This window comes from Molothrus aeneus, chromosome 4 (assembly GCF_037042795.1).
Source record: "Molothrus aeneus isolate 106 chromosome 4, BPBGC_Maene_1.0, whole genome shotgun sequence".
NCBI lineage: Eukaryota > Metazoa > Chordata > Aves > Passeriformes > Icteridae > Molothrus > Molothrus aeneus.
This window is the reverse complement of record NC_089649.1, coordinates 26,700,465-26,713,012: the sequence shown is the minus strand read 5'-3', so window position 1 is coordinate 26,713,012 and position 12,548 is coordinate 26,700,465.

Below are 12,548 nucleotides of genomic sequence, written 5' to 3'. Positions count from 1 at the left end.
CCTGAAACCCAGCTGTTCTAGTGAGGCTCCAGGACGTTAATAATCACAAGCATCTCCTGTGTGAGGATGCTTGCTTAAGTTACCACTAACAGCTACCACTCTTTCTCTTCTCCAGAACAGATCTTGTGGGGATATGGGTGATAAAGAGAATGAAGTACTTCTTACCAATATAACTGGTTTTGGAAGTCTTTGGCTGTTGATAGGAATTTTAATAAGACCAAAATATGAAGTAAAAGTGACTCAGCTTAAGGGAAACATGGTACTTACCCTCTAGCTAACATACATGCAGTATCTGTAAAATAAGGGGACTAATGTGCTTTGAGGTCATGCTTGTGGTTGCTGAGTAGAACTTTCTGCTTACTGTCTGTCAGGTGGGTCCTGCTTGCAGTCTGATGGCATTTAAAAATGTTGGAGTTGAGTCTGTTGTATAGAAGAAACAGTTTGTCAGTGTCTGAGGCTGTTGAGGTGATCATTGCAAATAGAATAGTTCTTAATGAAACAGTGTTTGGGTTTAGATCATCAGAGAAAATAATGAGCGTCATTAATCAGGAGAACTTCACTGCATTCATTCTGACAAGAGAATTTTATAGCAAAAAAGCATGTATTACTTATTTTTTTCAGAAAAAAATAGTTTCTCCAATATGTAACTCCAGAATGGCAGAATGTCCTGTTTATTTGAAGGTACCTGAACAAAAAAATCAAATGTCACTTACCCTTGCTGTCACTTACCCTCCCCAGTTGATAGAGGTTAACTTTCAACCACCATGTATAAATTTTAAGAACATTTCACTTGTTATTGATAAAATTTGTATACAAAAATGAAGTTGCTGATATTAGTAGATCTGTGAGGGTTCAGAAGTCAGATCTTGGCAGTCACACATTGCAATGTCTTCCTGTTCCTAGCTTTTCTCCTGGCTTTTAGAGTTCATCTCTTTCTTCTCTGTTCTGTAGTCTTTTGTTTCTTTTTCTTCATAGTGATTTCCTCAGGCTGAATCTTACTAGGATCCTGTGCCATGCAGTAAGCTTTGCAGTAAACTCTGCAGTGTTGCTGTGTCTGTGGTTACTGATGCAAATTAGGATTAGGGTTGTACACCTGTTCTTCCTTGGGGAAATGCTGAGCCTCTTGGACACAGCACTGAATGTTTTCAAAAGTTGCATCAGCTTAATTTGGTTGATTTAAGCTGAACTGGTGGAGAGCATTTAGGAATATGTTTGCTTAAGAATAGCTAAATTTAAAATAGAGTCCCTCTGAATTATTCTTGATTTAGAAGTAATCTGAAATCTTAAATGGAATTAAGAGATTTGGATTTAGTTTTTCAGATAAGATGTAAGCATATCATGGCTGAAACTGGGAAGAAAGTTTAAAGTACAAATAATGATTAACTGTATCTTCAGTTACAGTAAGGTTACTTTGATGGTGAGATTGCTCACTTCCGTTGATTTCTTTTGTGATATCAATGAACCGCAGGAAGCTACTTATGTTTAAGGTGTTTTTTCCTAACCCCCCATCTGAGAATTGCAAACTGCCTGCAGCAGTTTATGATCACTGGTTTTCAAGGGTTCCCAGGCAATTGATCATGTTCTTTGTGAAATGTTTCAGACAGGTTTACATGTTAGTTGTCATAAACCAGTTTGGCCCCTGTAAAGTTCTGTAACCTCCCTGCCTTTGGGAAGGGCCTTTTTGCCTAGACTGCCTGTTGCTGTCTTAGGCCTATGTCAGTCTTGTTGCTGCTGTAAGCTTAAATATTCAGAGTGAAGTTTTAAGTACTAATATGGACTAAATACATATAAATAAAAAAGCCCAATATTAGTACATTTGTCTAAATTAGTATGTTATTTCTGTCTTTATGCAAGTTCTGATAGCAAAGTGTCACTAAGAGCTATTGCAACTAACTAGAGTTTGTGTTTGTAGTGTCTAACTTAGAGAAGGATGGGTTTTTTGTTTTGCTTGATCATACATCCATGATCATAGTTCATGCCTCTAATAATAGAACTTAAATTTGATTGGGTTTTTTTGGTTGGTTGGTTTTGATTGTGTGGTTTTGGTTTTTTTAAAAATCTAAGTTAACTGTAAAATAAATGGGAGGTTTTAATCCTATCAGAGCGCAGAAATCTGTCCAGCCTCTAAGAACAGGCCTCTTGGATCTCATAAGACCTAGCTTAAAGCCCTAAGCACAAGGTGATGTTTTTAATTTCTTGAAGTATTATTAGAAGTATTTTGGCATATGCTACCTCCTGAGGAAATCTTTAATGGAACTCCTGTGTCAGTAAAAGTCCTTTATTAAGAAATCATCTGGTCTCACTACTTGTTTTTTAATTTTGAAATATGTTTGCATTTTCTAATCTTTCTCTTTTTAGAGTGTGTATTCTGCTTAGCCTCCTAAGATCTTAAACTGTTGTGTGATGAGTGCTGAATGACTTCTCACAGTTAGTTTCAGCCATGTGAAAGGTACATAACAGTGACAAAATGTTTACTTATGCACACACCCAAGTTCCTGCTTATGTTCACTCTAGTGCTGGCCAGTTGGTTAATGGAGCAGAGCTAAATAAGGCGACAGGGTCTCCAGACTTTTTTTATCCAGTTTCAGCTGTGTTATGCTTATGTCCTATCCAGGAAACTGAATTCAACTCTATATGCTTCATTTAATATTCCAGACTACTGCTAAATCAGAAATAATGAGGCAGTCTCCTTATTTAGGTGACATAATTTGCTGAAGAGAAGCAGCAGTAGAGAAGGTCATGCCTCATAGTCATTAATTCTGTCTTTCATCTGGAGGGCATGATATAATCCTGTAGCTTGTTGATAGTTATAGTATGCTTCTAGAGTAATTACAGTTTATTTGATTATTTTTTAAATTTCTTTTTTTACTTCCCCACATCAGCCTTGCAAATGGGAAACTGCACTTGCTGTCTGTAGATGCTTTATGCCAAATACTACTGCCCATGTCTTGGTTTGAGACTGAACACAGACTGTATTGGAGCAAAGTGTTCCCATCACTGCAGTTGCTTAAAAAGGACATCTTGAAAGCTGTAATGCTGTCTTACTGTCTTAACAGTGCTAAAACAACACTTAATGTAGAATTCTGTTTCTGACAGTTATTCTGGTTCAAATTTATGTACTGCAGTTTCAGTAAAAAAATCAAAAGCATTTAAACTGAAATTCTAAAAGCCCTGTTTTGATTTGGTTTTTTGTTTGGATTTTTTTTTCTGTAATACTGAGAGATATTAATTCTTATGACTTTCATTTGGCTTAGTTCATTGGTGCTGTTTTTTTCTGGTAACTTAACTTTTTCAGGAGTGTATGGAAACTGGATATGTTGTAGCATAAAAAGTTAACTCATATTACTTTTAGTTCCTGTTTTTTAGCAGCCTGACAGAAGTCCTACCAAAGCTTGTGATTTTTCTTGTTTTCATAATACTATACTAACCTGTAAGGATGCCAGGCATGAGTTCCTTACAATGCCAGTCTGAGAACCATGAGCTTGTCTTCATTTGATTTTACTCAGAATTTATTTGAGTGTCACTTGACAAGAGTTCATTCTTGTCTTCTGGCATATCATCTTGGTCTTTTAGAGGCCAAAACTTGGCTCTAATTTATAAGTAAAAATTAATACACTTGCTTAAGCTGTGTTACTGAAATGCAGATGCTGTTTTTCACAGAATTGTTTGCAAGTTACTTTGAAAGCATGTGTATGCTTTGCATGCAGCTATAGGGAATGATCTTGAGATTTTTGGGAAAAAAATCAAGTCTACTTGATGTGGAAAATGTGCCAAAAAGCTAAAGCTGGTCCTCCAAAGTGAATCTCTATTTATTTCCATTCTGTGAGGAAGCACGTTGGCTGAAGTTGTTTGAATCCTATTATTGACTATTAAAAGTGCTCACGCACTAACATAGGAAAACAGCACTCCAATGTTTTTGTTTTCCGATAATTTTTTTAACTTTCATGGTGGACTTCAGTCTTGTGAGGAAGGGCTGTGGCATCCTGTTTGGCACTGAAGCAAGAAGTATTAAAGGCATTGTTCCTTCCAAGGTGCCACAGTGAACTTAGAAGTTAAATTGGGAGTTAATATTAAGGCAACTTATTGAAGAGTTTAGTGTTATGAGTTTGAACTTCTGTCCACTGCAGTGATTGTATCCTGAGTTTTCAGATTATTCAAAATTCATCTTTTTAGTGATAACTATGACTTGGAAACTGAATACTACACATGCTGCACAGCTGAATGGCTAGTGCTTTCCAGTGAGAATGATTTTCTTGTTGGCTTTTGTTTTGTGTTCTGCAGTAACCATAGTCATTAGCTTCTTCCATGCAGGTCTTAAGAAATGGCTCAGCTATTTCCATATGTGCAAACAGGCATAAGTGTTAAGATAAGTAACATTTCTTCATTCTTCTGTTTGGAACAAACTATGTAATGTAGGGTGGAATAATGTGTCTCTCTCTGGTAAAGTCAGTAACTTCTACTGACTTTTAAAGGTTAAGGTGGATGAAATAAATATCAGCTGACCATCAACATCGCAAGACACAATACCTCAAATAGCAAAGCTTAAGTTGTTAGGCTAAGTAAGTATACTTCTTGCTCTTAAAGTATTTTTCTTTGATATGAAGTGCTTGGGGTTTTTTAAAGTGTAATTTTACAGATTGCAGGCAGTTTATGCTTTGTGTGCATTACTCCTAGTCACTAGACAATATGAACTAGGTAAGGTGCATGGCTTAGTTTTACTATGCAGAATGTTCCCATAAAAAGTTTCTTGTTTGGTTTTTTTTTTCCTTTAATTTGTAGTAAGAGGAAGTATATATTAAAGTCTTAAACATCATAGAGGTTGACTAAACTCTTTACCTCTTCTATATTTGAAGAGCTCAGAACTGAATGACAGAATTTAAAATGGGATACTATTCCCCTTCCAAGGCCTGGAGGGCAGAGGAGAGTGGTAGGAAAGCAGAAGCTCTCTGTTCCTTTATTCTGCACCAAGGGCAAACACTAGAACCATGTTCTCCTACCTTACTGTAACTCTTTTGAGTGTGCACACATATGTGCTTTCTTCCTATTCTCCCTCTGCATCCTGTGGTAGTAGAATCGGGAACAAAGCTTTTAGCACTGCAAGCCTTTCTAGAACACGTGACAGAGGCAACACAGCTTAGTCAAAATGTGACTGTGATGTGTGTAACGTGCAGATGAAGTTCATTCTTATCAAAGTCTCTATTGCAGTTACAAGGACAGCTACAGGAGGAATATTGTACTTTGGCTTCCATAATTTGCTTGAAGAATCATTATCTTGATTCATCTTCCATAACACTATTATGAAGATGCTTCTGATTTTAATGGTTTGTATTGCTCAGAAGGTTTTAGTCTGATGTACTGTTTAGACGGATAGCTTATAATTTGGTCATGCACTCTTGAGAATGTAGCATGAAAAATGTCCTGGTGTTTATGGTGATATTCTATAGTGTTTCCAATTAAAATCAGAGAAAAAGGCTTTCTCCTTTCATCAAAAGGCTTATAAACTGCAGGATGATGTTTTTAGTGTTGTGTATTTGTCATAGTGTATGGATGGAGAAAAAGACAATCTTAGTAGACAGAAAATTTATTGCTATTTAGGATGATGTTTTTGTCTTGTCACTATTATGACTGTTTTATAACACTGTTTGCACACCTCTCATCTCCTCTTTTCGTGAGTCCTGTCAGTCTAGGAGAGTTCGAAGGTCTGAGAGGAGCTTTGTGTCTGTTTACCTCTCAGCCAGGCAGCGCCCACCCAGTGCAGTGATTGCCCATGAGATATGTTAGCAGATAACCAAGCTGTAAGTCAGATTTTCATGCTGGTACATGTCAAAGAACATGCAGCTTTTTACCTAACAGTTACAGCTCTAGGAGTCTGTGAGGTGTGTGAGCCCCTTGTCTTGTGATTTTCTGTCTCCTGTATATGTTAAGAAAGTAGTTTGTGTAGTTAAACTGAACAGTACCTGTTCCAGTTGGTGTCTGTTGGAAGTTCTTGTTTGCTTGTTGTTTTGTGTTTGTTTTTTCAATTGCCTGCTGTGAAGTCTGCACATTAGCTCAAATGTTGAGGGTTAGTGGCAATTCAGCTTCTTCCTTGAAAGTGTCTCAGTATGTGTCTGTGAACATTCAGTGTTCTGGTGTCTGAATATGCTTAAGGAATTTTACTGCAAGTTTTTATCCTGGACATTTCAGGTGATTGCCCTGACTGCCTCCTTGTAGAATAAGAGATCAGTTTGTGCTCTTGCCCCATAGAAGCAGAACTGAACAAGTGTCAGTTCTGTCTAAATCTGTTTTACAAATATTACTGTCAGACATGAGGAAGCTTTGGGAAGCCGTGAACTTTCTCTGAACAATCCTTTTTAGATTAGGGTAGTTACTCATGCTGTTGAATTTAAACTTCAATACTTAATTTGTTTGAGTGTATTCTGTAAAGCTCTCCCAGGAATATAGGAAAATGTAGGCTATGGCAGATGCCTTAATTCTAGAAATGTGGCACTTCTTTTCTGCATCAGACCCATACATCTGAGTATTCAATACTTAGGGCAGCTCAAAATGTGCATTATGTGAAAAGGCAATCAGATTTGTTCAGAGGTTGGACTTATTTTTTAGGCTGATTTGTTTACAGTCTTTGCTGGACTGTAACACTGCTGTGTTTAAAACCTGTTTCTTTTGTGTTCTTTGTCTTGCATGAGGTATGGAGCTCATCTGAAAGTTTTCAGGGAGGAATAATATACCTACTGTAGGGCATAGATTCTCTTCTGAAGATCTTAAACTGAAATTCTGACTCAATTTTTGTCTTATGCTAGAACATAAGCATTTTGCATTCCTTGTGTTAAAAGACTCTTTTAAAACAGGGTTCTTTAAACTTTTTTTGTGTTAAAGTACTAAGAAGGAGAGAAAATGGATCTGCTCTGGGATTTCAGGTAGATTTCTTCTGTTCTTTACCAGCAAAACTTACCAATGCATGGGTAACCTGTGATCCACTGTTGTTGTTTATACAGATGTACAATATGGATAACTGCACTTCATGTGGTTCAATAAAATTAACATTGACCTGTCATATAAGTTAAACATACATGGCCTAGACTGTTTGCACAAGCTTAACTAATTAATTCTGCTGCACTGGCAGTGGAACAGCTTTACATTGGCTGGAATATGCTAGTACCCCAGCCTGGCTTCTGCTTCCATATAAATAAAATATGTCTTCCTGGGTGGCAGCTTTTATGGCCAGTCCTGAACCATCCCCATCTTTGTATGTTGTCTTGATAAAGCAGTGTTAAGAAATTCCATGAGCTGGGATTGGTATGGAATGTTTCAGGCCATCTTGGTCTACCCCAGCTGTCATTAACATCTTAGCGTGCATCTTGAGACTTAGGGTTGTAACCTAATATAATGTGGTATTTTGATTTCTTCCTAGTTGGGTTGCATGAGTCTAGAAGGCTGCTGCCTCTCCTCTGCAGACTGTAATTGCTCCTGTGGGGGTGTTTCTTGTTATACAATGTCTGTCATGCAGGGTGTGGCATTCACCTGTTTAATATTGCCGTGTGCGAGTTTTGTGCGTCAATTGTGCACCTTTGAAATGGTGAAGTTACCCACCTTTTAAAGTAGTGCTCAAGTGCAGCTGATGTGGGGACCTTCTAGGTTAAATCTGTGTGAGACTTCCCTTTGTTCCCTTTGCTGTATGTCTAGAATTGATGTGAATTTGGGGTATTCTTGGTGCCACTGATACTTGGATGTGCCCTCGTCCTCCTGGCAAGATGATACTCACCCAGAGGAGAGTAGCAAAGAGACAGCAAAGACACCTGCAGTGGCTCTAGCTCCAAAATGCAGGAGCAGTTCCTGCAACAGCTAATTTTAGCAGAGGTTGTGTTGCGCAAGCCCTTGTCCTGGCCTGCATCTAGCCAGGTAAGTACCTTAGAAATGGCCTGGCTTGCTGTAGTGCTGTGTTAATGAAAGCTCTTGAAATCCAAGCCACTATTGGGTCTCGAATTCAAGCTATGCTCTAGACAACAATTTTCTCAGATTATGCCCATTTGTCCTAAATTTAGAAGGCTACTTATAAAGCCAGAATGTGATCTGTCCTTGCTTATAGATGCAGATCTTTTGACATATTTGGTATTTTTGAGGAAAACTTATGCAGGAACACAGCAGAAATAGCAGTATGTAATAAGATAGTGTCCTCCTTCATGGAAAAAGACAGTTGGTAGACCAGAATAATTATTTTTACTGTGCCCTAATTTTGCCAAGTTCTTCATTCTCTTCTTTTAAAACTGCTTGGCACTATTTCCAGTTGAACACTTAGTTCTGTCCTTAGACTTTTGTAACTGATCACGTGGTATTAGTTGATTCACCACTTATTTATTGTACACCATGGCTACTTAGCACACATTCACATCACTGGTCTCAGGGAGTCTAGAGATGAGACTGACTTTGTCCCAAACAGTTTTTTCAGCCGCAGTTCTGACTGGGGAACAGTTTACAGAATCTCCATGTTTCAGATAGTCTACATAGCACATCTTTGGCCTCCCTTTCTCTTCCCAAATCAATGTGTATCTAGATGCCTGCTGGACATTGGGATGAGAATGCCATAAAATTCTTTTTGGATAATTTCTATAGAATACTTTCTATTTTAAAGTAAGCTTTAGGGCCTCCCATGAAAATGTGACCAAGAATAAGGATGTATGTTTGTAAATCACTTTTTCCAAATATCCTTCCTGAAACATCTTTTTTGATCACTCATTCTTTACTTCTTCTGCCCTAAAATTTTTTGTGGACAGTAAGACAAAGGTCAGAAGTGATCCTGGTTTCCAGCCTGTGGGTTTTTTTTCCTGTGGAAATAGTCTCTTGACTCAAAATTTTAAGTTAAGTCATCTTACTTAAATGAAAAAATGGAAGATAAATAATGTTCAGTGCAGCACATTGTGCTGCTGGTATGAATGCCATTTAGCAGGCAGTTTGATTGGCCAGCTTGTATTTCTACTTCACATTCAGCCTAGATTGATTTGAGTGATCATTTTCTTGCCTATGCTTCCAAAGATAACAGGTTCAGTGGTGACCAGAAGCCTTCCCTGAGTAAAACACAAGGTTTAAGGTGTGGAAGTTGCTACTTGAGGTACATGATGATACAGTGTAATATACATCATCCTGTGTAGATTGGGAGTCACTTCAGTACTTTCACACCAGGTTTTACCAATTGGTAGGATAAGATCAATGTAATTTCAGTCATTAATTTAATTTGTTCCTTTTTAGTTATGCTGTGTGTGCATGATGTGCAAGATGTAGGTGTTACAAAGCAGTTGTGTGATGTTACAATGAAAGACTCTAATGATAGCTTTTTAGGAGCAATGATGACTTTTCAGCTGAAGATGCTATTCAGCTGTTTTCTTGCAGAAATAATTTTAATCTTATATTTTTAGTAAGTGGGAATTTGAACATCACCAACTTATTTCAGTCCTTTCTAAGTTGGTTCTTTAAATCCTTTTTAAAAGCTCTTAAAAAGGCAAAAAGAATTCTCAAACTATTAGGCAAGAAGGGGAAGACAAATAAATAAAAGTACTGATGTGAATGGTGAAAGCCTTTATGCTGAGTCTCATGAGCTGCTTGACATGAAGGAATTTCGTTATTGGCCTGATGTTTAATGCTGGGTTGTTCTTACCGAAGGCTGCAGTTCAGCAGGGAATAATGAAGAGAGGTTGGAATTATTTTGGAGATGTTTAGTTAGGTTCTTAAATAGTAGCTCTGTGAGGGGCAGTAAAAACACATTTATAGGATTCTTGGCCTCTTTTTATGACCTCTAGGGTGCAGCTGAAATGGAGATAGCAAAATATATGGGAAAGGTATTACAGAAAGATTTTAGATTATAATTGTTATTATTTTTCATTGCTGCCCCACTGTTAACATCCTCTCAGAACATTTATTCAACAATTATATCCTGTGTTGTGGGGAGATAGGATAATCACTTCTTCTGCCTGGCAATCTAAAGAAACAAGTGTTCTGTTCATCAGTCTGTGGCAGAAACAAAAATGAAGAAGGAAGTGTTGAAGTGCGTAGTACTTAAGTGTTTAGTATTTAAAGCTAAACACTGTCTTTTCTTAATTAAATAATATAAAAAGGAAATATTTTTTCTTGCCAGCATAATGTGGAAAGTATTTTCTTCTATTAATAGAAAGCTTTGAGCTAATGGAATACTTGTTGAAGTTTAAAGAAAAGCAGGGGACTGCATTGGAAGCTTAGGTTGTGATGCCTTTTTTTAACTGTGTAGTGCTTCAAGTTGGTGCATAGAGACCCAGTTACATATGGAAAGCTTAATATAATTTTGATTATTGCAAGCTGGAAGCTTGAAGAGTATATTATGAAAGGGTTCTTTGCTGCTTTTCTAATCCCCTAAGTAAACATGTCTGGATTGATTTTGGTAATTGCTGAAATTGCTCAGTACTCTTGACTTGGTGTTAGAATTAAATTTACCAGGTTTTATTTCTGAAAGTGTATCGACAGAAGCTGGGGCTGGGGGGGGCAGGGAACTGTAGTGTATGAGCTAGATGTAGATTTGGATGTCTGAGCCTGTAAACAAACAGCTTGAATGAGGGATCTGTATATTCCCAGCTCTAGTTGACAGCGGTTGCTGATTGTGATGTACAAGCCTTAGGCTGCTTGGTGGTAGGTGTGGCAAGAAGGTAGAGGGGAAGACCAAAATAGGAACTACATCATGTTTCTTGGTGAGTTTTAGTCACTCTGTTTACTGTGAGCATCATCCCTCTTAACTAATACTCATAAAGTTTTCCAGGCAACTACATCAACAGAGTTGAGCAAGCTGAAAACTGTTCTTAGGGAGAAGAGAGGGGAAGCGAGTCATTGATTCTTTTCTGACTGGTTTTAACAGTGTGCAGTGTGCTAGTCCTCTGTTGTTGGCATAGAGGCTAAAACCCTGGTCAGAATGCCATCTGACAAGGGTGTGTGTGGGTGTGTAGATATGGGTGTTTCTGAAAGGGGATGTTTCTGCTGCTTGAATCTCTGAACACAGCAAGTGTTGCTGCTATGTACAGAGTCACAATTTGTAATGTGCCACATGAACTGAGGGATATGTGAAACCAGCTTGTAGTATGATACTAATTAGTTTTAAATATGCCCTGTCTTAAGAACTCATGTGGGGTGAGGATTACAGTCCTATGCTTTTCTAGGACTATTGTCTGTTTCAGGCTTTTAAAAAGCGAGTTATGAGGGAGGAGCCTCTATGTACACCTCAGTGCTAAAAAGCCTTTTCTCTGGATTGTGCAACTTTTATATGTGTTACTGCTGATATTGTAAAATGCTGTGCAGATTTAAGCTATAACTGTACTCTCACTTTAAACTTCTAAGGAGGAGGGTTCTTGTTGCTGCAGAAAGTACACTAGAGTGTTCTCAGAAATGTGACCTCTTACTTGCATGTGGGAAAGGCTGTGGATGTTGTCTGTTTGGACTTCAGCAGGGCCTTTGGCACTGTCTCCCACAGCACACTCCTGGAAAAGCTGCAGCCCCTGGCTTGGACAGGAGCACTCTTTGCTGGTTCAGAACTGGCTGGATGGCTGGGCCCAGAGAGTGGTTGTGAACAGTGCTGCATCCAGCTGGTGGCCTGTCACCAGGGGTGTCCCTCGGGGGTCTGTGCTGGGGCCAGCTCTGTTCAATATTTTTATTGATGACATGGATGAGGGTTTAGAGTCTTTCATTAGCAAATTTGGGGCTGACATTAAGCTGGGAGTGTGTGTGGGTCTGTTGGAAGGTAGGAGGGCTCTGCAGAGAGACCTGGAATGGTTGGATGGATGGGCAGAGTCCAGTGGGATGAAGTTTAATAAATCCAAGAGCTGAGTTATGCACTTTGGCCACAATAACCCCCTGCAATGTTACAGGCTGGGGACGGTGTGGCTGGACAGTGCTCAGGAGGAAAGGGACCTGGGCGTGCTGGTTGGCAGCCAGCTGAACATGAGCCAGCGGTGTGCCCAGGTGGCCAAGGAGGCCAATGGCATCCTGGGCTGTGTCAGGGATGGTGTGGCCAGCAGGAGCAGGGAGGTCACTCTTCCCCTGTACTGGGCACTGGTGAGGCCACACCTTGAGTGCTGTGTCCAGTTCTGGCCCCTCAGTTTAGGAAGGACACTGGGATGCTGGAGCGTGTCCAGAGGAGGCAGCAGGGCTGGAGAGGGGCTTGGAACACAAACCCTGTGAGGAATGACTGAGGGAGCTGGGGGTGTTTAGCCTGGAGAAAAGGAGACTCAGGGGTGACCTTATCACTCTCTGCACTCCCTGAGAGGTGGCTGTAGTCAGGTGGGGGTTGGTCTCTTTCTCCAGGCAGCACTGAACAAGAGGACATAGCCTTAAGCTGTGCCAAGGGAAATATAGGTTGGATATTAGGAAAAAGTTTTTCACACAAAGGGTGATAAAGTACTGGAATGGTCTGCCTGAGGAAGTGGTAGAGTCACCATCCCTGGATGTGTTTAACAAGAGATTGGATGTGGCCCTCAGTGCCATGGTTTAGTTGAGGTTTTAGGGCATGGGATGATCTTGAAGGTGTGATTCTGTGATTTTGG